Here is a 23,239-nt window from a genome sequence, read left to right as displayed (position 1 = left end):
TGTAGAGCTTTGCTCTGATCTCTCTCTCTCTCTCTCAAAAAAAAAAAAAAAGTGAATGGGAAAATAAACCTGAGACAGAGAGAGAGAAAGAGAGAAACTAACTCTTATTTTTTAAACCAGAGCATGGCTCAGCTCTGGTTAATGGTGGTGCTGGGGATTGAACCTTATTGCTCAATGCCTCAGGCTTGAGAATCACTTACTTATTAATTATACTTTCTCCTCAGCCCTTTCCACTTTCAGAAGAAGTATATTCCATTATACAACATAGTTGCTATGAATTTTCTTGTTTTATATATACACAATCAACCATGAGCTAAATTTGGTGGCACTACCTATAGATATTATAGAGAAAAATCTTTGTGAAGGGGAGAAGGTAGAAGATGAAATATGTTTAGTTTAAAACATCTCTAAAAATAAAGACAATATATACTTTAAAAGATCTATTACTTCATGTGTATTTCAGATATTCAAGCAGGAGCTTTACTGTCAATAAAAACTGACTAAGTGGAATAGATAGATTTATAGTCCACATTACACTTGTCAAAAAAAGTTGCTCTGGGATTTTTCTCCATATTTCATGGTTCTCTGCTTGGCAGGCCAAGCTGTGGAACAGCACCATGTTTTAGAGATTGTCACCAAGCTTAAATGAGAAGCCATAGTTCAAGTCATGCCATTCAAGCATTATTCATATTATCCCAAATGTCCTCAACCAATTCTCTGTGCTACTGATATCTGTATTTCATTTGGTGAACAGAGAAAAAGAAAACTCAATCAGACTGACATATTATTTATTTTTCACTGGATAAAAATTTTCCTACTGCCTGAGAAAGTCATATCACTGTGATGTTTCCAATGACCAGAACTTTACAAAGAATGGAACTGCATTGGTTTGGTGAGTACTTCTTCAAATAGGGCCAGTAAATTTATTCAAGGAGCTACCCTTAAGCCATTTGTGGTACAGTCATTTGGGAAAAAAGTTCCTGGTGAAAATGCCTAAATGAGATTAATTAAATCAGAATCTGTGAATGTAGTTTCTATGAACTCAGTATATTTGTAGGTGATTCATGTGTCTACTGAAGAATGGAGTCATTTCTACATGTATCAATATAATTTTAAGACCTCGAAGATATTAGCCAGAGCTCTTTTTTTCTTTCTAACTTTAGAGTTTCATTGAGTAATTATTTATAGTATAGTCTTTTTTTTTCCCGACCCCCATATAACCAGATAACCACTATAGTGCTCCCATAATCTTAGATATACGTTGACTTTTTCCACATTTGTATGTTTAATTTTATATATTCTGCATATGAGTGAAACCAGTTATCCTTCACCTCCATACTTGCTTCACTAAACATAATCTCTAGTATTCTGTAATACAACTAGAAATTAGAACAATTGTCAATTCTCGGTGTGTTCAAAGCCTATGAATATGATACTTGACATCAGTTGACTTACAACAATCCCCAAAAATCATGTCTTGAATATGGGCCCCATATCAAGCCAATGGGGTTTATAGTGAACAATATTTATATACTTTTCTAAATCTGGAAGCTCTACTCTCTCTGCTGATCCAGATTTCTAGTCCTTTTTCGAACCATGACACCATCTCCCCAGACAATAACTTGGATTCAGTTGCCTATTATATGTCAGGCACAAGCAAAAGCTAGTTGGGTCATGGGCCCCTTAGAATACACATAAAATATACCTACTAGCTTTTTCCAAATGGAGACCCCAAATCTTCATCTGAAATATTCCAGCTTTTAGGTTCTTGATTAGTCAACAATTTGTTTGGCTTCATATCTTAATTCTTCATCAGCCACTAGGTTTCAGATGCTACCATGATGCCAACCTGAATTCCTTTGCCAGACGACCCCACCAATGTATCCTGGAGCCCCACCTCCCCAGATCCCTGCCCCACTAGGGAAAGAGAGAGACAGTCTGGGAGTATGGTCGACCTGCCAATGCCCATGTTCATCGGGGAAGCAATTACAGAAGCCAGACCTTCTGCACCCCATAATGAACTTGGGTCTATACTCCCAGAGGGAAAAAGAATAGGAAAGCTATCAAGGGAGAGGATAGGATGCAGAACTCTGGTAGTGGAAATTGTGTGGAATTATACCCCTCTTACCTTATGGTCTTGTCAATATTTCCATTTTATAAATAAAAATTAAAAAAAATAACGTCTTATTTCCTAAGGCTATTATATTACCAAGAAGAAAAACATGCTTTGCAATATGTGCAAACTCCAGCCCGATTCCCACCACAATGAAGGAAACTTTGGTATATAGATAAATAAATAAATAAATATATCTAACTATATATATATATATATATAACAACAACAATAATGCTTATTTGACAATCCAAGAATTATCCACTAGTTTTTTTTTTCTCCCCCCTCTTCCCCCTCTCAACAATAGTTGCACATACATGGCATTTCTCATTTTTTCACACAACAATACAGCAATGCCCACTAGGTTCTCTGCCATCCTGTTCTAGGACCTGAACTCCCCCCCCCCAGAGTCTTTTACTTTGGTGCAATATATCAACTCCAGTCCCAAGTTTTGCTTAATGTTTTCTCTTCTGATCTTGTTTTTCAACTTTTGTCTGTGAATGAGGTCATCCTATATTCATCCTTCTGTTTCTGACTTATTTCACTTAACGTGATTTCTTCAAGCTCCATCTAAGATGGGCTGAAAATGGTGAAATCATCATTCTTAATCTGAAAATGTCCTATAGTTCTAGTTTATCTATCTCTTCATTTAGCTCCCTTATTTCTTTATTGATTTTCTGCCTGGATGATCTGTCAAGTTTAGAGAGTGGGGTTTTGAAGTCCACTACTATTACTGTGTTGCTATTAATATATTGCTATAGCTCATTCAGTAGATGTTTGTGTATTTAGATGGCCTCTCCTTTGGTGCATAGATACTGATCATCACTAAGTCCTCTTGATTGATTGATCCTCTGAGCACTAAGTAATGTTCATCCCTATATTTTTAAATTGTATTTATTTTAAGGTCTATTGTGTCAGATATAAGAATAGCTGTTCCTTCTCCCACCCCTTTTTGTGGTTCATTGACTTGTATGGTAGTTTACCAACCTTTCACTTTGAGTCTGTGTTTGTCTTGTTTAGTTAGGTGGGATTCCTTCAGACAAGATATGGTTGGGTTGTATTTTCTGATCCATCTTCTTACTCTGTGACTTTTAATAGGTGAATCCAGGCCAGTGACATTTATTGATATTATAGATTGAAGATTTTAGTGCCATTATTGTAGATATTTATAGTTTTCTGATATATGGCATGTTTATGGTGGTTTGACTGTTTATAGGAGACCTTTCAGAACTTCTGTCAGGGCAGGCTTGGTGATAGTTGATTCCTTCAACTGTTGCTTGTCTGAGAATGTTTTTATGCCTCCATCTCATCTAAATGACAGTATACAGTAGTCTTGGTTGAAAGTCTTTGTTATTTATCACTCAGTAGATATCTTGCCATTCTCTTCTGGCCTGTAGTGTTTGTGTGGAGAAATCTTCTGCTAATCTTACAGGTTTTCCTCTGTAGGTGACTCTTTTTTTTTCTCTTGCAGCCTTCAGGATCCTTTATTTATCTTATTCCTTTTCATTCTAAGTGTCTTGGTGTTTTTAAGTCTGGGTTAATTCTATTTGGGACCCCCTGGGCTTCTTGAACCTTTATGTCTTTTATGTTGTCTAGATTAGGGAAGTCCTTAGCTATTATGTCCTATAGAATGTTTTCTTCTCCTCCCTCTTTTAGGCCTATAATGTGTATATTATTTCTTTTAAAGTCATCCCATATATCTCCGTTGTTGTTTTCAGTATCTCAATCTCTTTTTGAGATTTCTTACTTATTTATTGTTTTCTCTAGTTTATTGTAAATCTTTCTAATTCTGTCTTCAGCCTCATTTATTCTGTTCTCTCTCCCCTCTGTTGTTTTCTGTAGCTCAGCTATTTTCTTACCCTGTTCTCATACTGTATTATCCTGTTCAGCTAGTTGTGCTCTTAGCTCAGCTATTTCAGCTTTCAGCTCTCTAATTACCTAGAGATAGCTAGTGCTTTCTTTCAGAGTCTCATCTGTTGTTTCTGCATTTCTGATGACAATTCTTTCAAACTCTTTACTCACTCCCGTGACTAATTCCTTAACTAGCATTTGGATGTTGATCTCATTCTTCTGTGCTTCTACCTTTGAGTGGATTTTAGCTGGACTCTTGTCCTGGTTCATTTCTCCAATGTTTCTCCTTGGTTTAACCATTATTATAGTGTGTTATGAGGTCTTTCTCTCAGTATTTTTCAGTCCATTGATCACTCTTGCAGGGATTGACTTGTGTCTAAGTAAGGTAATTAAGGAGTTCACAGTTGTGGAAATTAACAGTTGTTTCAATGTTACTCAGTCCTGGAGTTGAAGCATGGTGGCTGTTAAAACCTCTTTTGTTCCTTTTCTTCCCTGTAGGCTATGGTAGCCTGAGGGCTTTTTACCTATAAGCAGGTTTTTTTTTTTTTTTTTTTTTTAGCTTAATCACTGACTCATGACAAAGATATATAGCATGATGGGGGAGAGATAGCACCATGGTTATGCAAAGAGACTCCCCAACCCAAGGATCCAAAGCTTAGGCTCAATTCAACTTCTCTGCCAAGCTGGGCAGTACTGCTGGGTCCTGTGAGCTTCTAAATAAGTCTTATTTATAGTTGGTAGGTTCTGGCAATTATTCTCCATGTTCTCATCAGGAGAACAATGTGGAAAGTCTCCCACCTTACAGCCCCACCATTAGGCCACCAGCATGTAGGTCTTCTCCTGAGTTTCCTGGTCAGTTCTCTGCTCCAGATGTCAGCAAAGGCTCTCCTCCTTGAAGCTTCAGCTTCTGAAGGCAGTAGCAAATGGAGACTCACAGTTGCATCTGGTGAGTCTTAGGGGAGTCCTCTCCTCCCTTCAGCAGTTTTTTTGTTGGTAAAAACAGACTGGAGGTGGCTCCTCAACTGGTAAACTGCCAGACTGTTACCAGCCACTCAGGAGTAGATATGGGCTTAGCCCCAGAAGTTTCTCCTTAGGCTCCTCTCTGTCCACTAACCACACATGTTTTTACTCACCAGTGGGTTACCAAAGTAGTCTAGTCTTGTCTTATTGCAGCCTCAGGTGATCTTTGATATTTCTTGTTTGTTAAAGTAGTTTCTCAACTGAGTACAGCTTGAGGTCTGGGCAAAGTTGTGGTCTCTGGATGTTCTGGTGATTTGGTGGGTTCCCAAAGTAGTTCTAGTCTAGTCTTCTTGTGGTCCAAGGTGATCTCCTTTGATATTCTTAGTTGACCAAGGAGAGAAATGCAGCTGCTGCTACTCTGTAGCCCCACCTCCCACAACCAGAACTTTTATTTTTTAAAAGACAAGTCTAATCAATATGTGCATGAAAGATGATAAGAGATATTTTTACAGCTCAGCAAACTATCTTTACATCTCTGCTCCATAATGACTCTTCGATGGTAGTGAGAGAAAATTCTACAAATGTATAAAACTTTAGGGTGGTACACCTAGTCTTCCATTTTATACAGAAAAAAAAAATCATGATAAGTCTATTCAGAGACTAAATAGCAGTGACAAATTACTTAAGTAATTGATTGACTCCTAGGGAGAATGTTATAAAAATGGGTGCAAAGCACTCTGGAAAGTAGGAATGTGGAAAGATGTATAGGAGTGGACACAATGCATTCACATCTTTCTATTGCAGACTTATGTCTACTATAGTGTATAAAGCATGCAAGTAGCACTAAAAACAATGTAGAGTAACTCAATTGATAAAGCTAAATTCTGCCATGGGCTTCACCAATGTTAATACAATGAGCACATGGACAACATGGCTTATCAAAGATGAAGTTTATGAATGTCTAACAGCATGATTTCTTACTGACACAGATTTATTTAACTGCTAAATATTCAACCTTTTAACAATAAAAAGACCAGATTAATGATATAGCATCATGTTTTGAAGGAAGACTATTAGTTATTGATAGCAAATTGGTTATACTAAACACATTTCAACCAGGAATGAATAACAATTTATCTAACATAGAAATGACCAATAAATTGGGTATAAAATTATCCTTCTTTTACATCACACCAGGAAGTACTATTATCTTAAAGAATTTTGAATGATTAAACTTCAGACTAAAGAGTCCACTATGTAGTAGTATGTGTTAGCTAGGGTTCTCCAATGACACAGAACAAACAGGTTATATAATATATAAATACAATATATACATAGAGATTACAAGAAAATTATTTACTTTTTTTCTTTTTTTTAAAATTTTTTATTTATAAGAAGGAAACATTAACAAAACCATAGGAAAAAAAGTCGTTATGACTAAAGAAAAAAAAAAGAAAATAATTCGCACAATTATGGAAATTACCAAGTTTCAAATTTATAGAGTGAAATTCTCAGCTCCACTCTGAAGACCAGCAAGCTTGTGTGGGACCAGGAATGTGTTTAGATACCTTCAGACAAGAAGGGCTAGTCATCTAGTTTGAAGAACCTTGAGCAGGATAATTCTTCTTTACTTGAAAAAGGGTTGTTCATTTGTTCTATTCAAACTTACAGCTGCATGATGCTTGGATGATGTTCACCCATATTATGGATGGAGCAATCTGTTTTACTCAGTCTAATGTTGCAAATGTTAATCTAATCTCAAAACACTCTCCCTACAGAACAGAAATGCCCAGAATATTTGCTTAAGGCTTTCTCTACCTTCTTGGTCCCCAAAGTCTTTCCCTTTAACTTAGCTGCCTTCTACTTATCATATACTTCCTGTACCAAGAGACTAGCAAGTTAGGAAACAAACAAAAAGAGTCTCTTGGTAAAAGTAATTGACCCTGGTATTCAGGTAAAGGGAGATTTTTGTTAGAACAAGATCCAAATGGAGTCAGGGAAAAACACATTGCTAATCCAAGAGGAGTTCTCTCTCTCTCTCTCTCTCTCTCTCTCTCTCTCTCTCATACACACACACACACACACACACACACACACACACACACACACACACACACATTTTTCCTCCAGGGTTACTGCTGGGGCTTGGTGCCTGCACTACAAGTCCACTGCTTCTGGTGGCCATCATTTTTTCATGTTATTGCTTCCATTATTGTTATTGTTGTTGTTACTGCTGCTGTTGTTGTTGGATAGAACAGAGAGAAATTGAGAGAGGAGGGGAAGACAGAGAGGAGGTAGAGAAAGATAGACAACTGTAGACCTATTTCACCACTTGCAAAGCGAGCCCCCTGTAGGTGGGGAGCCAGGGTCTCCAACCTGGATCCTTACGCTGCTCCTTGTGCTTCACACTACATTTGCTTAACACTGTGAACCACTGCCCAGACCCCTGAAAGATAGATTTTTACTACTCTGTCTATTTTATGGTATAGAAGTAAATATAATAATCACAGTGTGAAAAATTCACAGTTACCAAGAAGTCAGACCCTTCATGGGTGAATGTTTGGGTTGTCTCAACAACTATCAATCCTAGGAAAACTGACAGCAAATTACGGGCTGGTGGAAGAGAGGAATGAAGTATGTTAGTTGATTTCCTTAGACTGTAAAGGCAAAACCTAGAGCTTATTCCAGCAATCTTCTTTTATATTTCTCCCAGGAAAATAGACTAATCAGAATCTCAGAGAAGCTGTTTTTGTAAGAGTGGACTTTCTCTGTATCTCTGAGTAGGTAGATTGTATTGAATACTGTGGTTCAAATGCCATACTTTCACTTCAGTAGTACACACTTACTTTCCCTTATGCCAGGACAGTTTCCTATTGTCAGCTTATAACTGAATTGCTTACCAGAAATTTCTATTAACCAGGACTTTTTGTCTGACTCAAGTACATGCCACCTTTCTGCACAAGAACAGCTCTCACCCGAAGACTGAGTCAATTTGTGGGAAAGGAATCACAGTGAACAAAGTTCCTCCTCAATCCAAAGCAAATCTTAAAAGTTCACTCCCGCTTTATAATTGAGGCTTTTGCAGAGACTTGGTCACATTTCAGTTTCTCCCTCTGCTTCTTTTAGCCATTGAAGATGCTGTTCCTGAGAACATCCTTCAGTAAGTTTTCTAATTATAAATATTTTTCCCAGAAACTGACTCTCTAAAATTGCCTAAATTTGCTTTCCTGTAAGGTATTTTAAAACAAAAAGAAATAGGAATATTTTATGTACTACTGGTGTATCTCATGTAGAAGCTCAATTGACCACATAATCTGATGTGAAAAATAAAACAACCCTGTCCATATCTGTAGTACACAGAGTTCTTGATGCAAACATCACTAATTAAGCATTATGTGGAATTAGGCATTTTCTAACTAGATCCCAGGTAGTATTCAGAGTTTTCCTCTAGGCCATTCTGAACTAAGGGTCTGCTTAGGTCTGTACAAATGATGGATTTTAGAGCTGTTGCTGGTTTCGATTTATGTGTCCAAAGTAGAGTAAGCTCTGTTGCCAGAAGCATTTAGATACATCGATATGATTTGCCTCTTTCCTAGAGGCCAGTTTATTGACTCTTTATCAAAATATTCAAAATCATTTTGTAGTCTCAAAAGAAAGATGTGTAAAGCTCACTCAAAGTTTAAGAGATATCACAAACCATTTTTCAAATTGACTGCAAATCAAAGTCACAAAGCCAAAAGGCAAATGTAGTTGAATCTTGCTGACTCCTAAAGACACATCAATATATCCAAATATTGCTACTTTTAAAAAATATATATCTGGAACAGCTAGTGATATGTCAGAAGGAAAATTAGACAGATTGTTTTATACCTTTAGGCAAGTAAACTATTTCAAATACCAAGTTGTTCAAAATCCCATTGAACTCAAGAGTCTGGATTTACTAGGATGTGTAGAAGTTTATTTGTAATAAACTTCTCTCTTGCTTCATTTTCTCCACCTCAAACAGCCACATACCCTCTCATCAGCCCTTGAGACAGAACTCTGTGTTGAATGATGGATAATCCTCATATTTACCAATTCACTTTTAAGGACTAGGTCTGTGTCCAAATACTAACACAACATGAATGACTCCCTTAGGAAAACAGTAAAAATGAAATCAATACAGTTTACATTTCAAAGCTGAAGTTCATAATTTTACATTGCATCCCACTTTTCTTCCCTTCAAAGGCAGTGTGGTATTACATTAAAATTTGCCTTTATACATGGGGATTACTCATGGGCTATCAGAGCTGGCAAGGAACTTGGGGATGTTGGATTCATTTGCCTTTCTTTTACAGATAAAAAAGATTCTGATGAAGTGAAAATAGAATAGAAAGGAAAAGAGACACAGAGTTAAAAACATCAAAGTTCTAGGGGGGTGGGCGGTAGTGCAGTGAGTTAAATACACATGCCATGGAGTGCAAGGACCAGTGTAAGGATTCCAGCTGGAGCCTCTGGGTCCTCACCTTCAAGGTGGGGGTGCTTCACAAGTGGTGAAGCAGGTCTGCAGGTGTCTTTCTTTCCCCCCTGTCAGTCTCCCTCTTCTCTCTCCATTTCTCTCTGTCCTATCCAACAACAAGGACAGCAATGACAATAATAATAATAGCAACAACAATGATAAACAACAAGGGCAACGAAAGGGAAAAGATAGCCTCCAGGAGCAGTGGATTCATACTACAGGCACTGAACCCCAGCAATAACCCTGAATGCAAGAAAAAAGAAATGCTGAATTTTGTTCGTGGACAAGTTGTGAACAAGTAACGTATTAAGAGCATGCTTGTACTCAGTGATATCTCTTATTCCCATTTTAAGGCACTGTTCTCAGTCTTTATTCCCATCCTACCCTGCCTATGGTCAACCTTGCCATGTCTCAGCAAATTATATCTCTGTGAAGACTTAAGGTGTTAAACAATAATAACTTCCAAGGTCGTGACCACATTTAGCGTTTTTTATATCAGTTTCTTATTTAAAACAGAGAACAAATAAAAAATAAATAAACAACTGATTGTTTCCTGTGCAAACATCCCCCAAATACCCTCTTCTTACACAGTGCTAAAAAAGTGTCTTCTCTTTCTTTTAAATTTCATTTATTATTAGATAGAGACAGAGAGAAATTGAGGGGAGAGAGGAAATAGAGAAGAAGAGACAAAGAGACTCCTGCAGCTCTACTTCACCCCTTGTGAAGCTTTTTCCTGACAGATGAGAATCAGTGGCTTGGACCAAGGCCCTTTCACACAAGTGTGTGCACTTAACCAGGTGTAGCACTGTCTGGCCTGCCACCTTCTTCTCTTCCTCCTCCTCTTCCATTTTCTCCTCCTCCTTCTTTTTTCCTCCTCCTCCTCTTCCTTCTTCTCTCTCTTTCCTTCCATGATCATGGAAAAGGTCCCCAGTTGGAGGTAACAGTGTTTTTGAAGACACCTATCATGGCAAGATGAGAAATTGCATCCATATGTCAGCCATTAACCTCCCAATAATGAAGAGAAAAAAAGAAGAAGGAAAAAAATGTTGACATATGAAAAAGTTTATTATGAGATAGATTTGAAGATTTGGTGACTTTTTCAGAAGAAAATTAATTTCAGTTGAATCCTAAAATCATAATAACAAATTTGAATTAGATGTAAGGAAGGACTCTAAAAGTGAGTCTCACAATGTTGCCAAAAGAGGTTTTTTTTTTTTTTTATCTCCACTTAAACCAGTATATTTGTCAGAAAAGTCAAATGAGTGGATTGGCTAAGTGATATGGCAACAGCAAAATCCTCAGTTTAAAAATGTGTCATTTGGAGACATATATATATGCTTGTTTATGATATAATACACATTAAATAAATGGTAGAAACTTAAATTTTTTAGAGAATTATCACTTAAAGAGGATTTAACAGAATCTAGAAACCAGTACCAAATACTGGTCTGTTGTGTATTATACATATATAATCTTCAACATATCTCAGAAACTTTGCAGCTTTGTGCCCTCTATCCCAGTTGTTAACCACCATTCATTTGTAAATTCATTGAGTAAATTTGACCCATCCTTTGGGACTTAGTTTAATTCTATTGCCCTTAGCATTGTATTTTCTGACATCTTGAATGAAACTTCAGTTTTGTTATTACTTTTCTCATAAGAGCTTTGTGTTTCCTTCTAAAAGTAGTTTAACTCAATCAAAAGGTTGTAATGATCATTTTCTTCAAATATTACTTTATAATCTAAATCATTAGATGGTAAGTTCTATGAAGGCAGAAAAAGATCTTCCTTGATTACTATGCATGCATGGGTCCCCACAACTACATTTAGCTTCAATAATTTGCTTGTAGAATTTATAGGAGTCAACATATTTTTATTATTGTTGCTGGGGCTTCACCATTTTGAACTGACTTTTTTACGGATAGATAGAGACAGAAGAAGAAAGGAAAAGATGCCAGTCTGGTGGGGGCCAGATGTGAATCTGAATCTTATATAGGATAAAACGGGTTCATTATCTAAATGATCTCTCTTGTCAGCCTGAAGGTATGATTTGTAAGAATAAAGAAGTAAAGGATGCCATGAAAAAGTAGCAGAGGCAAAGACTAAGGGGCAAATATTAGGAAACATTAGGCACAAACTTTTAGTCTAGACAGTCACAAGGATGCATGTAATTTTCCCAGCAGTGAGTTGTCATAATGTATGAAATATTACTAGCCAGAGGAATCCATCTGAAACACAGCATGCAGGGTTTTTAACAGAGGTGAGCAGCATAGGTATCCTCTGTCTAACACTTATTTAAATCCCAGATTCTAGAAAGAATGCAGATGTTCAACATAAATCATATTGCTTGTAAAAATAATTGAGACATAGTGAGATACTTTTACTAGTTATGGGAATGGAGAGAAAATACTTAATAATCATATTTCCAGATACAGGAACATCAATTCTGCAACTGGTTCTCAAAATAAGGGTTTAGTTCAGAAAGTATTTGACAATACTTGCTAACCATTTTATATATATATATATATATATATATACATATATGTAGGTATCTCTTTAACTGTAGGAATTTCAGTGCCTTTAGTTGTATACTGCTATATGGCAGTATGGGAAGATAGAGTACACAGTGTTTCCCAAATTATTTGATCATAAAATACTTAATTTTTCTCTTTCTCATATTTATTTGAGGTACTATAAAAAATTAACTAACACATGTTCTTTTAATCCAGTCCTTTCTCTCAGGACATTTATTATTCTACCTCAGCATTCTGACAAGGCTAAGCGTAGACCAGTCTTCTTTCTTTTGTGTGTCTGTGTGTGTGCATGTGTGTGTATGCGTGTGTGTATTTGTTGGTATGTTCCCTTCCCCCCGACCTCTGAGAAGAATTGGTTTGCCCCTTGCTAGTTTCACGCCCCACTTTCTCCCCGCCCCCTATGCTAAGGACGGGCAGAGTCCCAGCAGCAGCGGCAGAGAGAGGATGATGGAGAAAAGCACATGGTGTGGTGATTTGCCCGTTCGTGAATAAAGATTAAACTGTGTTCTCAGCCCAGCAGTGTGTCTCTGGTCATTTCTGTTACCCACTTGTGAAGCCAGCCCGGATAAAACAACATATGGCACCTACAACGTGGGACTAGACCTGCGCATCTCTCAGATAAGTGAAGACAATTTGGCTACCTATGCACTATGGCCTTCTCTTCTGCTTGTGAAGAGATCTCCAAAGGCGTCTGCCCTTTCTTCATGAGACTGTTTTACTGTTTCTGGAACATTTATCTCTGGACCACTCTGTGGTTTCTGCCCAACGCCAGCCCACAGGAGCTGGCTTTCCGCCGCGTGGCGCAGGGCATTGGACGTGGGCTCCCTCCACGCTGCTCGGCCACTGGGAGCAGGACAGCAAACATGGCAGGGCCATGGGGCAGGGCTGCGGTGGCCTATTATGGCCGCCACCCCGGGGCACCTCGGCCCGCGCCTTCTGCACGGCTGACCTGCCCGCCCTCGTGCTATGAAGTCTGGACAGATCCCGGGCCACCCGGAGACCGCGGGCTCCCTGCCGAAACTGGGCCCCCTGGCCAAGATCCTCAGCTCCGTTCTGAAGGTAGACAAGCTGGAGTACGCAGAGATTCGTCCAGAGATCGCAACCTGCAATTCCTAGAAGTGAAGCTGCCCAAGAGGCCACCACTGGACAATGCACTCCCAGAACGGCTAAGACAGTATAGATCTAAATTCGTGTTTAAAGTGACATGTCTTCGTAACAAAAGTTTCTCTCCTTGTATATTGAAGACCATGTGTATGTGTGTGTTTAAAGTTTGGTAACATTAACTTTAAGGTTAAGAATATAACTTTAAGGCTAAATTCTTACCAGGCAAAGTTAAATGAAAAAGGTTTTCAACCTAATTCTCATAAAGATAAAATTAACTTACATTTAAAGTCTGAGGTAAAAATTAGTTAACAATCAATATATTTTAACTAAGTCGATCTAAACAAAACCTGTGCACACCTAGGGTGTGTCTCCATCTTAAATGGATATAACAAAGGTTAAATAGACTTGTTGATATGTAAAACTCTCGATTACCTTCCCTATGAAGGGAAGAAATGGTATATTACACAATGGCTATGCTAATGACACTCATGCCTGAGGTTTTCTTTCCTTGATTCTCATGTTTACCTTTTCACATTCTATTGTTTAAACTTTAACCAACTTTAAAATCATTCTAAAAAAGACTTTTAATTGTAATAGTTATCAATTGTGATAAACCTCTAACCTGCTACAAGTTTGTTTCATAGTAAGTAAATTGCAGCTGTCAAGTTCTCTATAGAAAAGCAGAATTCCAGCAGCAGACCTTTCTCATACAACGCTCCACCCCCTGGCATTCTTCCGTGGACATCTGCTTTCGACTGGCACTCCTATTGGACTCACTTGTCTCAAACACTGACTGCAGCCAGCTGCCTTTGGGACTCTAGGCCGTTCCCCACTCCCATACTATATAATGCCCATCGAGGCAAGTATGCCCCCCAGAGGCAGGAAATGTTTTTTTTAAGCTGATAAAGTTTTGCCCACAGAAGCAAAAAAATGGCCCCCTCAGGCCCTCCCTTGGTAGCACACTGGTTCTTGTTACTTGCTTACATGTTTCTCCATGTTTGTGCTGGTTTCTTTTTTGAAAATGCCTGTACGATATAGGTTTCTGTTCACCCCACACCCCTGATACTGTGGTCATTTAGTTAAAAAAAGAAGGGGGAATTGTTGGTATGTTCCCTTCCCCCCGACCTCTGAGAAGAATTGGTTTGCCCCTTGCTAGTTTCGTGTCCCACTTTCTCCCCGCCACCTATGCTAAGGACGGGCAGAGTCCCAGCAGCAGTGGCAGAGAGAGGATGATGGAGAAAAGCACATAGTGTGGTGATTTGCCCGTTCGTGAATAAAGATTAAACTGCGTTCTCAGCCCAGCCGTGTGTCTCTGGTCATTTCTGTTACCCACCCGTGAAGCCAGCCCGGATAAAACAACATGTATTATTGGATAGAGACAGAGAGAAGTTGAGAAGGGTGGGGGAGATAAAGAAGGAGAACAAGAGACATCTGTAGCCCTACTTCTCCACTCCTGAAGCTTTCTCCCTACAGGTGGGGACCAGGGTCTTGAACTTGGGTCCTTGTGCACTTTATTTTGAACACTTAACCAGGTATTCCATGGCCTGGCCCGACCTTTTCATTTCTGAGAACACATAGAGGTACAGTTGTTTAGTAAATTAGTTCTTTTATTTATTTATTTATTTATTTGTAATAATAACCTTAACCCTATAGCATACATCAGTGATACTAAATCACAGATAATGGAAAAATAAAGGGGCTATGCATATATGATCACAGATAACAAGACAATATTTATTCAGCATCCCACCTTATATGACCCATTTTTGTTGCTTAGCAGAATTTTGCCAAGATAACTTAGCTTTGCAACAGTCACTTAATTGAAACTCATTAGCATGTTACTGACCGTGCAGCACAAATATTGTAGAACAGAAGTAATTAACCACCGTTCCACTTGAAAACCTACATTCAGTTCCTTTTTCTATTTTCTTCACAGCTTATGGGGTCGAAACTACTGAGGTGAAGGCTGCATCAAAGAGGTCATAAATATAACCACTGCTTTGGATAATTAATATAGTGTTATGACTTTTCCAGGCCAAGAGTATTAGTTTTTGATAAAATGGTATGTATAATCATACAGGAATCCGTTTAGAAAAATGGCTTTCATAAAAACATTAGAAGAACACCTTATTTTTCTTTCCAGCTTTAATTGAACAACTTTAATACAAAGTAAAATAGGGCCCAAGCTTCTCTGCAAAACAAACATTTGGTAAGTTTAGCTAGGTGCCTGTTTAATGAGAAGTCATAATTTTTTCAGTAGGTGGAAGAACAGAGATAATGGATTGTTTCTTAAGATATTCAGTCATGTATGTAGACATCCTCAGCCCCTTCCAAAGGTAAGGGTAAATTAGCTGATTTCCAGTCTCAGTCATGATGAGCAATGACTGCAATAATGTCCGACAGACAGAAAATGTTCTTCTCATCCTAAAAATAGGGACCAAGGCTCTATATTTTTATAATGAGGGGGACAAAAAGGAATTGTACCCAAAATGATGTTTGACTAGAGTTTCTTTTATGAGGGCATTAATCCAACTCACTCTCATGCCCTAATTTTTTCCCAAAGGTCTCACCTCTTGATAACATCAGACTTTCATACTAATGATTAGATTTATAGCGTGATTTTTTTTTTTTTTGGAAGGTAGAAAGCAACCATTCAGTTTATAGGAGATATACATGAGATTGGTGCATCAGAATTAACTAGTGGTATTTCATAAACATGAAGATTGTGAAGCCCAATTTCAAAGTTATTTCAAAGTCAGAATCATTGGGCTGGGAAGACAGCATAATAGTTAAGCAAAATGATGGTCAGGCCTGAGAGTCTGAGGTCCCAGATTAAATCCTTAGCACCACTATAAGCCAGAACTGAACTTTGCTCTAGTTTAGTTCTCTCCATTCTAGTTCTTATTCTCTCTCTCTCTTTCATTTAAATAAAATATTTTTAAAAGAATCATTGGGAATAATGCTTGAAAATCTACATTTTAGGGGCCAGGTGGTGGCACACCCAGGTACATGTGCATAGTACTAAGTGCAAGAGCCTGTATTAAGGATCCATGTTCGAGCCACCCCCAGACCCCCAGGTCCTACCTACACAGAGGATGCTTTACAAGCTGCAAAGCAGGTCTGCAGGTGTCTCTCCTTTGTTCTCCTTCTCTGTCTCCCCCTTCTATCTCAATTTCTCTCTGTTCCTCCAATAAAATGGAAATAAAATAAAATGGCCACCAGGAGCAGTGGATTTTAATTGTCAATACCAAGCCCTATTGATAACCCTGGAGGCAAAAAGAAAAAAAAAAAGAAAGAAAGGGACGAATATTTAAATGGTGGCAGCAAGACAGTAGCACACCTGGTTAAGAAAACAAATTACAGTGTGCAATGACCCAGGTTCAAACTCTCAGCTCCTACCTGAAGGGGAATAACTTCATGAGTGGTGAAGCAGGGCTGCAGGTATCTTTCTGTCTCTTTCCCCTCTATGTATCCTTCCTCTTTCAATTTCTCTCTATCCCAATATTAAATAAATAAATAGATTTTAAAGGGTAAATAAGTTTTAATATACTGTACATATTACACTTAAACACAGAACTGAAAAATAACTTTATTTATTTATTTATTTTACCTCTAAGGTCACTGCTAGGACTCAGTGCTGGCACTATGAATCCACTACTCCTGATGGCCATTTTTTCCATTTTATTGGATAGGACAGAAATAAATTGAGAAGGGGGTAAGACAGAAAGGGAGAGTGAAAGATAGAAACATGCAGACTTGCTTCACCATGCCTATGGGGAGCAGGGACTTGAACCCGGATCCTTGCACTAGTCTTTGCATTTAGTGCTACATATGCTTATCTGGGTGCTCCACTCCCCTAGAAAATAACTTATTATATAACTGTATATCAACCTGTTCTTGATGCAAGATTAGGTGATACTTATGTAGAGGTTGTTTTTTTTTTTTTTTGTGTGTGTGTATATGTGTGACATTTTCTATTGATTTAATAATTATTGAAAAGATTGTAGAATAAGAGGGGTATAATTCCATGCAATTCCCACCACCAGAATTTCATATCCCATCCCCTCCATTGGAAGTTTCCCTATTCTTTATCTGTCTGGGAATATAGACCCAGGATCACTATGGGCTGCAGAAAGTGGAAGGGCTGGTTTCAGTAATTGCTTCTCAGCTGGACAAGTGCATTGACAGGTTGATCAATACTCCCAGCACATTTCTATCTTCCCCTAGTAGGGCATGACTCTGGAGAGGTGGGGTTCCAGGACACATTGGTGAGGTTGTCTGCCCAGGGAGTCAGGTTGGCATCATGGTAGCAACTGCAACTTGGTTCTTAAAAATCATTAACATATAAAGCAGAACACATTGTTTAATAATCATGAGCATAACAAGAAGAATATAGCAGATGAGATTTGGGGCCTCCCAAATGGAAATGGAAAATGCTAAGAAGTCTATTTTAGGTACATTCTAAGGGGCCCATGACTTTACTAATTTTTGCTTGAGTCGAACAGCTAGCATGAAGGTAGGCCTAAGGCGCTGTCTGGGGAGAGGTGTCAGAACTGGGAATAGGACTACATAGCTGAATGTGGGTAGAGAGTAACTCCCAAATATGGGGAAATTACATGAATACTGTTAACTGTAAACCCTATAGATCTGATCTGGGGCCCACATTCAGCACAGGAGCCTTTGTAACCTCTGCATCCCCCTAGTCCTGAGCTCCCATTCCGTGGTCATAGTTAGGAACATTCTAGGCTGCGCTCATTTCAGGACCCATCATCCTTGAGTGGCAGAGTATATTGACCCAGCCTCCCTTGGGAGAATGAAACAGTTCCTACCATTGTTATTTCATGTTGAGGACAAGTTCCTGTAGAGGTCCACAAGAGGGTTTATGACGTTGCTCGTGATAAAATGAGCAGTGATGGTGGAGAGAGGGATCTGTTAGAGGTCTAGGTCCATCATATCTATGTGAGAATTTCAGGATTCCCTGAGATTGAAACTGAGATTTCCCTGAGATTTAGAAATAATAGCATAAATAAACAAACAGAAGCAGAAAGCAAATTAGAATTATCAAGTGGTGAGAAGACTAACTGTATTTTGAGACAAAGTGTAACTTAACTAGGAGAAAAGTGAGTTTACAGGGATTGGACTAATTTATCAGAAAACGTATCAGATTTACTTATCAGAAAACATTACCTTAATGTAGTTAAGAAGGTACAGAATATCTTGCAGGCACAAGTGACCTAGACAGAATGGTCTACAAGTTCAAAGATGGAGAAAATATTTGGCTTGGGGGTGGGGGAGGAGAAGAAAGTTTGCCATAACAGATAGCTTTGTTTTCAACTCTCTATTACTTTATTAATATTCAACATTGATTCAATAATTTAGGAATAACTCTAATGACCTAATTTTATTCACACAATTAATAAATGAGCTTTGTTGACAAGTCTGCAGCAGTGTTAATCGTCTGCTGTGGTGAAGGAAGATAAGCAAAGACTGTGATGTATTTTTTTCTCTCCTTTCATAATTCTAGATCTGTTGTGCATTGTAAGGTCTAATGTAGAATGTTAGGCAATGAAATTTTGATAATCAGTCCTATTTATGATCAAATACAATTGACAGGAGATCTCATAGAATAATTTAATATTTTATTCATTCTTTAAATTTTAAAATTATGATCTCATCAAACTCCAAATTTTCTTTCCTTTTTACCCTTAAATTGCATTGTCTCTTGATGCACTGATGTGTGAAGTTTACTATCAGTGAGAACAGGGGTTAAACTCAAAATTGACTGTTTTATGATCTAAATTTATGGTTTGCACCACAAACTTCCGATGCCTCCATGCGGGAGGGACATTTGTAATGTCCTGATGATTTCTCCTTCTCTACTCTTTTACATTAAGATGTGCTCTATTGCTGCACTGTTGCCCATTACCACCTGCTTTTATGCCACACAAGGATAAACAGACTTGAGACTAGTTTCTTGTTCAAATGCCAGTTGGAACACAGTATCTAAGTCAAGTGTGGAAGAATGATTCAGCATCATGTGAAGCAAAACATGACTACCAACCTAAGCAATTATCTGAAAAGTCTCCTTGGATCCCTGTACTACAGGATAATAGATATTCAGTGCCAAAATCTTTAAACACAGGCAATCCAGTATGTACAAAAGTATACCACATGTTAGAGAGAGAGAGAGAGAGAGAGAGAGAATTCATCCATCCCTAAATAATATTGGCTTGATGTTGGGACTTGACCATGAGTGACTGAACTCTAATCTATAGTAGAGAAGTGGCACCTATCTGATGTAGTTATATAGGAAATTATTTCAAATTCAAGTTGTATGGTATCAACTTCAAATTTATCAACAAAATGTATAAACCTTCCAGGATGATAAATCTGTGTGAAGCTCAACCGGTAGACCATAGAGAGCACAAATTGAATATCCAAGCCTGACTGCAAAAGTGATTCCCAAGCTGTGCTTTATCCCACAAATAAACAAGTGGGATTAAGCAAATCACTGCATAGCTGAAGTGATCAGATCATTTTAATCACTTGCAGGGATTTTATTTATTTTTTCTCTCTCTCTTGTTGCAGAGCTAAGGTTTGTGGACTTGCTGCTGCCAGGGGTGGAGCTGTGGGCACATGTAGAAGACAGAACTGTCTTCCCAGCATTCATATGCAAGAGTACAGAGCCTCTGTGACATTTGTACACATCCCGAATCAGCACCAATAAGTCTCAGCCAGAGTATGTAGCTATATGGTTTTTCCTTCTTTCTCACTGCAAGCTCATTTCTTGTTGCTGTTCATGTAGTGACTGATACCGTTGATGAATGATTTGAAGCCAGTTCTACTGTGCACGAAATAATTTATTACAGTAGCTTTAACACTCAGGCTGCTATTTTAAAGCCTGATTTTAACCTACTAGTTATTTCTATCTTTGCTCCACCGAGAACCCCAACAATTGATTTTATTAATCTCTCTCTGTGTCCTATATCTCCATATACATTTATGAAACAACTCCACCCCCCCCACACACACACGCCTATACATACTGGACATAGAACTCTTAGAACACCTAGCTGTCCTAGGGAAGAGGGAGTTTTAAATGAAGGAGGTAAAAACTATAAAGAATGATTTATTTAATCCTTGGTTCTGATATGTTTTTGTTGTTATTCAGAAATTTCTGCCCCTTTCTCTCTATATTGTGAGGAACCTGGAGAGGTTCTAGGGAAAATCATTCTATTTAAAGTCAAGTAATATCAAGCAAAGTAGTTCACCAGGGATGGTGGCTGCTTTGCTGTGTGCATGGTTCTGGTACAAGCACATGGTATACCACATAAGAATACTGAAACACTGGGGGGTATTGTGGTCAACCTTCCCTCCCCCACCTTTCTCTTTTTTTATCTGAAAAAATCAGTCCAGTGGTGTGAAGTCTCAGTGATGACAATAAATAAATTTGAACAGATGAGTATTACTTATATGATTGTAGGTATGCTATTGAACTTGGTGCATTTTAATATTCTCCATTGTAAGACTAGACCTAGGTATGAGAAGTATGTACTTAATGCAGTACATGGACTAAAGTAGGTGGCTACTTCAGTAGTGGCTGTCCAATTCACGGCTGTTATATTTGATGTTAGTGAATTAGTGTGAGGGATTTTTTTTTCCCCACCAGGACCTCACTGCTCTGGGATGGTGCCAACCAGGTTAGAACCTGGGTCATGTGCATGGCAGACCAGGTACCTCTCCAGGTAATCTACCTTGCAAGCCCAAAAGAGATCTTTTAGGGAATTTGGAAAACTCCTGGGAGCTATCACCCTCCTTTTCTTTATCTTGCATTCCAAGGAAATATGAAAAGTCATCTTTGGCAAGTACTATGGGTAAGGGAATGCACTATTGGCTAGTTCTGGCTCGGGAATCAGGGTTGGACTGGAAAGATTACCTACCTGTAAGGACATGTTGTTCCCCCATCTTGAAATTTGACTAAGGGTCAGCAGGCTAGAATGTGTATCTGGAAAACTGAATGACCGCTCCTAAAATTTATATTTCATATCAATAGTAGACATTTTATATGTAGATTCATCCTAGTGGTACTGGTAGTCTGAATATCATTCTTCAGCAAAAATTTCTGTTTCTTAATTAATTTAGTAACTGAAAAAATATACAAATGAGAGATTAGGCAACTGGATAGCTGACTTCTACTAATGGTATGCTGCTATATCTACTTTCCGGGGAGAAATAAATAGTTGTAGTACTTGTCAGTTTCTGTAATGTAAATATTCTCATTGTAGGTGAGTTCAAATGTTCAATCTGACTTTGCTTAATGCAAGATTAGAAAGAGATGAGCCTAACTGGTTCTTTTGAGCTGAAACATACTAACTGGAATACAGCAGCAGTTCTAGACCTACACAACCACTATTTTTCACATAGACTTTTTCTTTTCTGTATTTGATAAGGCAGAGAGAATTTGAGATGGGAAGGAAAGATAGGGAGAAAGACAGAAAGACACCTACAGCACTTGCTTCACCACTTGTGACACTTCCCCCTGCAGGCAGGTTATATTACCACTTCTAAGACAGACATTTTATGAAGCAAACCTTACTCTTTTTCTAAGTTTCTGCTTTCTCCTACTACAAGGAAGACATTAAAGTTTCTCAGTATGGATGGAAATTAAAAAGATGTATTTTTGACTCAGAGAAACTTAGGAAGCTTGGATTCAATAAAATAAGTCAGTTAAATAGCTAACTTTATAACAGAATTTTTTTAAGACTTTAATATTTGACTTTGAGTAAGCTATATTATATAGCTTTTTTTTTTGAGACATTTGTAATGATACAGTATTAACAGCAACCAAAACTCTGAACTAGATTATGTTCTTGCAGTTCTAAAAAAATTAATTTTCAAACAAAACAAGCATAGATGGCCTCTAAAAGTTGCCAATCTCTCCCAAAATCTTATTCCCAATTCCATCCCTCATGTTTTAAGTTAAGGAAGACAACTTTATTAAATGTTTTCTAACTGCTGCTTGTGAAAAATCAGCCTTAACAAGGTTTTCTTATTTCTGAGAAATAGCAATTGTCTTCTTTCCTATTTCTAGGTTAAAATATGGATTTCATTCCAGATTATTTTGAAGTGAGATAGGCGGGGGAGAGGGCTGGTGGAGCCTATTTAAAAGTGTTTTTTTTTTCCACTATTTAAAAATAAAACTACCTCACTTATGCATCACAATTGATTCTGTAGGTGGAGATCTATTTTTAGCAACAGTGACACCTTGTGGCTGTGTCTCTGCCTCTGCTTAGTAGCCATAAAGACTAAAAGGATCCTTTCTCAAGCAAATCGCCCCCTGAGAACAGTGGAACCTGAAGCAACTAGAGAGTTCTGAGCATTTGTGGGATCATCACTTTGCAGTTTCAAAAACAGCCAAAGACGAAAAGAGTCAGAGGGGTCTTTACTCTCCTTTTTCTCTACTCCCAATTTATTTCTTTGATTTTTATGATACACGAAGAAGCAAACAAGTCTGCCTTTACTCCTACCACACCCATATCTTAAACAAAATAGTACATTTTAAAGTGCTTCGGTGACTCTTTGATGTTATGATAGCACTAATGGGCTTCAATTTTCATGAGACTTTCAGATTCTAGGAGGCATTCTGTGTATTCCTTTTATGAGTTTTCAGAGAGATTTTAGATGTTTCTTAATAAAATGGAAAAACAGATGCATTTTTCTAAAGCCAAAGTGATATCAAGCTCTTAGAAGATAACAGGGTTGTTGTCCTGCCATTTGAAGAAGCATCTGAAAGGAAATCTTACAAAGATACAAGGGAATATAGAAAAGCTAAAACCAGCAATACAGAGGAGAAAGTGAAAATAAAGCCAAAGCAATATTTTACTAACCTTTTAGTATAAAATTAAGACTATTTACTGGATCCTGAGATCTCACCAGAGAGCCAAAGCATTGGAAAAAAGTTCCATTTGGGTTCATTATTGGGGAGTGGAGAGTTGAGGATCTAAGTGAACTTCATGAAGATCACCAGGGGCTAAATGGGATGTAAAAGGGAAGGTTTATATTTTGCAAAGTCATTGTGGCTCAGAAGGCAAAATTAAAGAAATAGAACAAACAGTTGTGACTACCTTTTATGTTATACTACAGTGATATTAACTCTCAGGACTTGTTATACCAGTCATA

The sequence above is a fragment of the Erinaceus europaeus genome, chromosome 8 (assembly GCF_950295315.1).
Source record: "Erinaceus europaeus chromosome 8, mEriEur2.1, whole genome shotgun sequence".
Taxonomy (NCBI): domain Eukaryota; kingdom Metazoa; phylum Chordata; class Mammalia; order Eulipotyphla; family Erinaceidae; genus Erinaceus; species Erinaceus europaeus.
The sequence above is the reverse complement of the archived record's forward strand: the minus strand, read 5'-3'. Positions refer to the sequence as shown.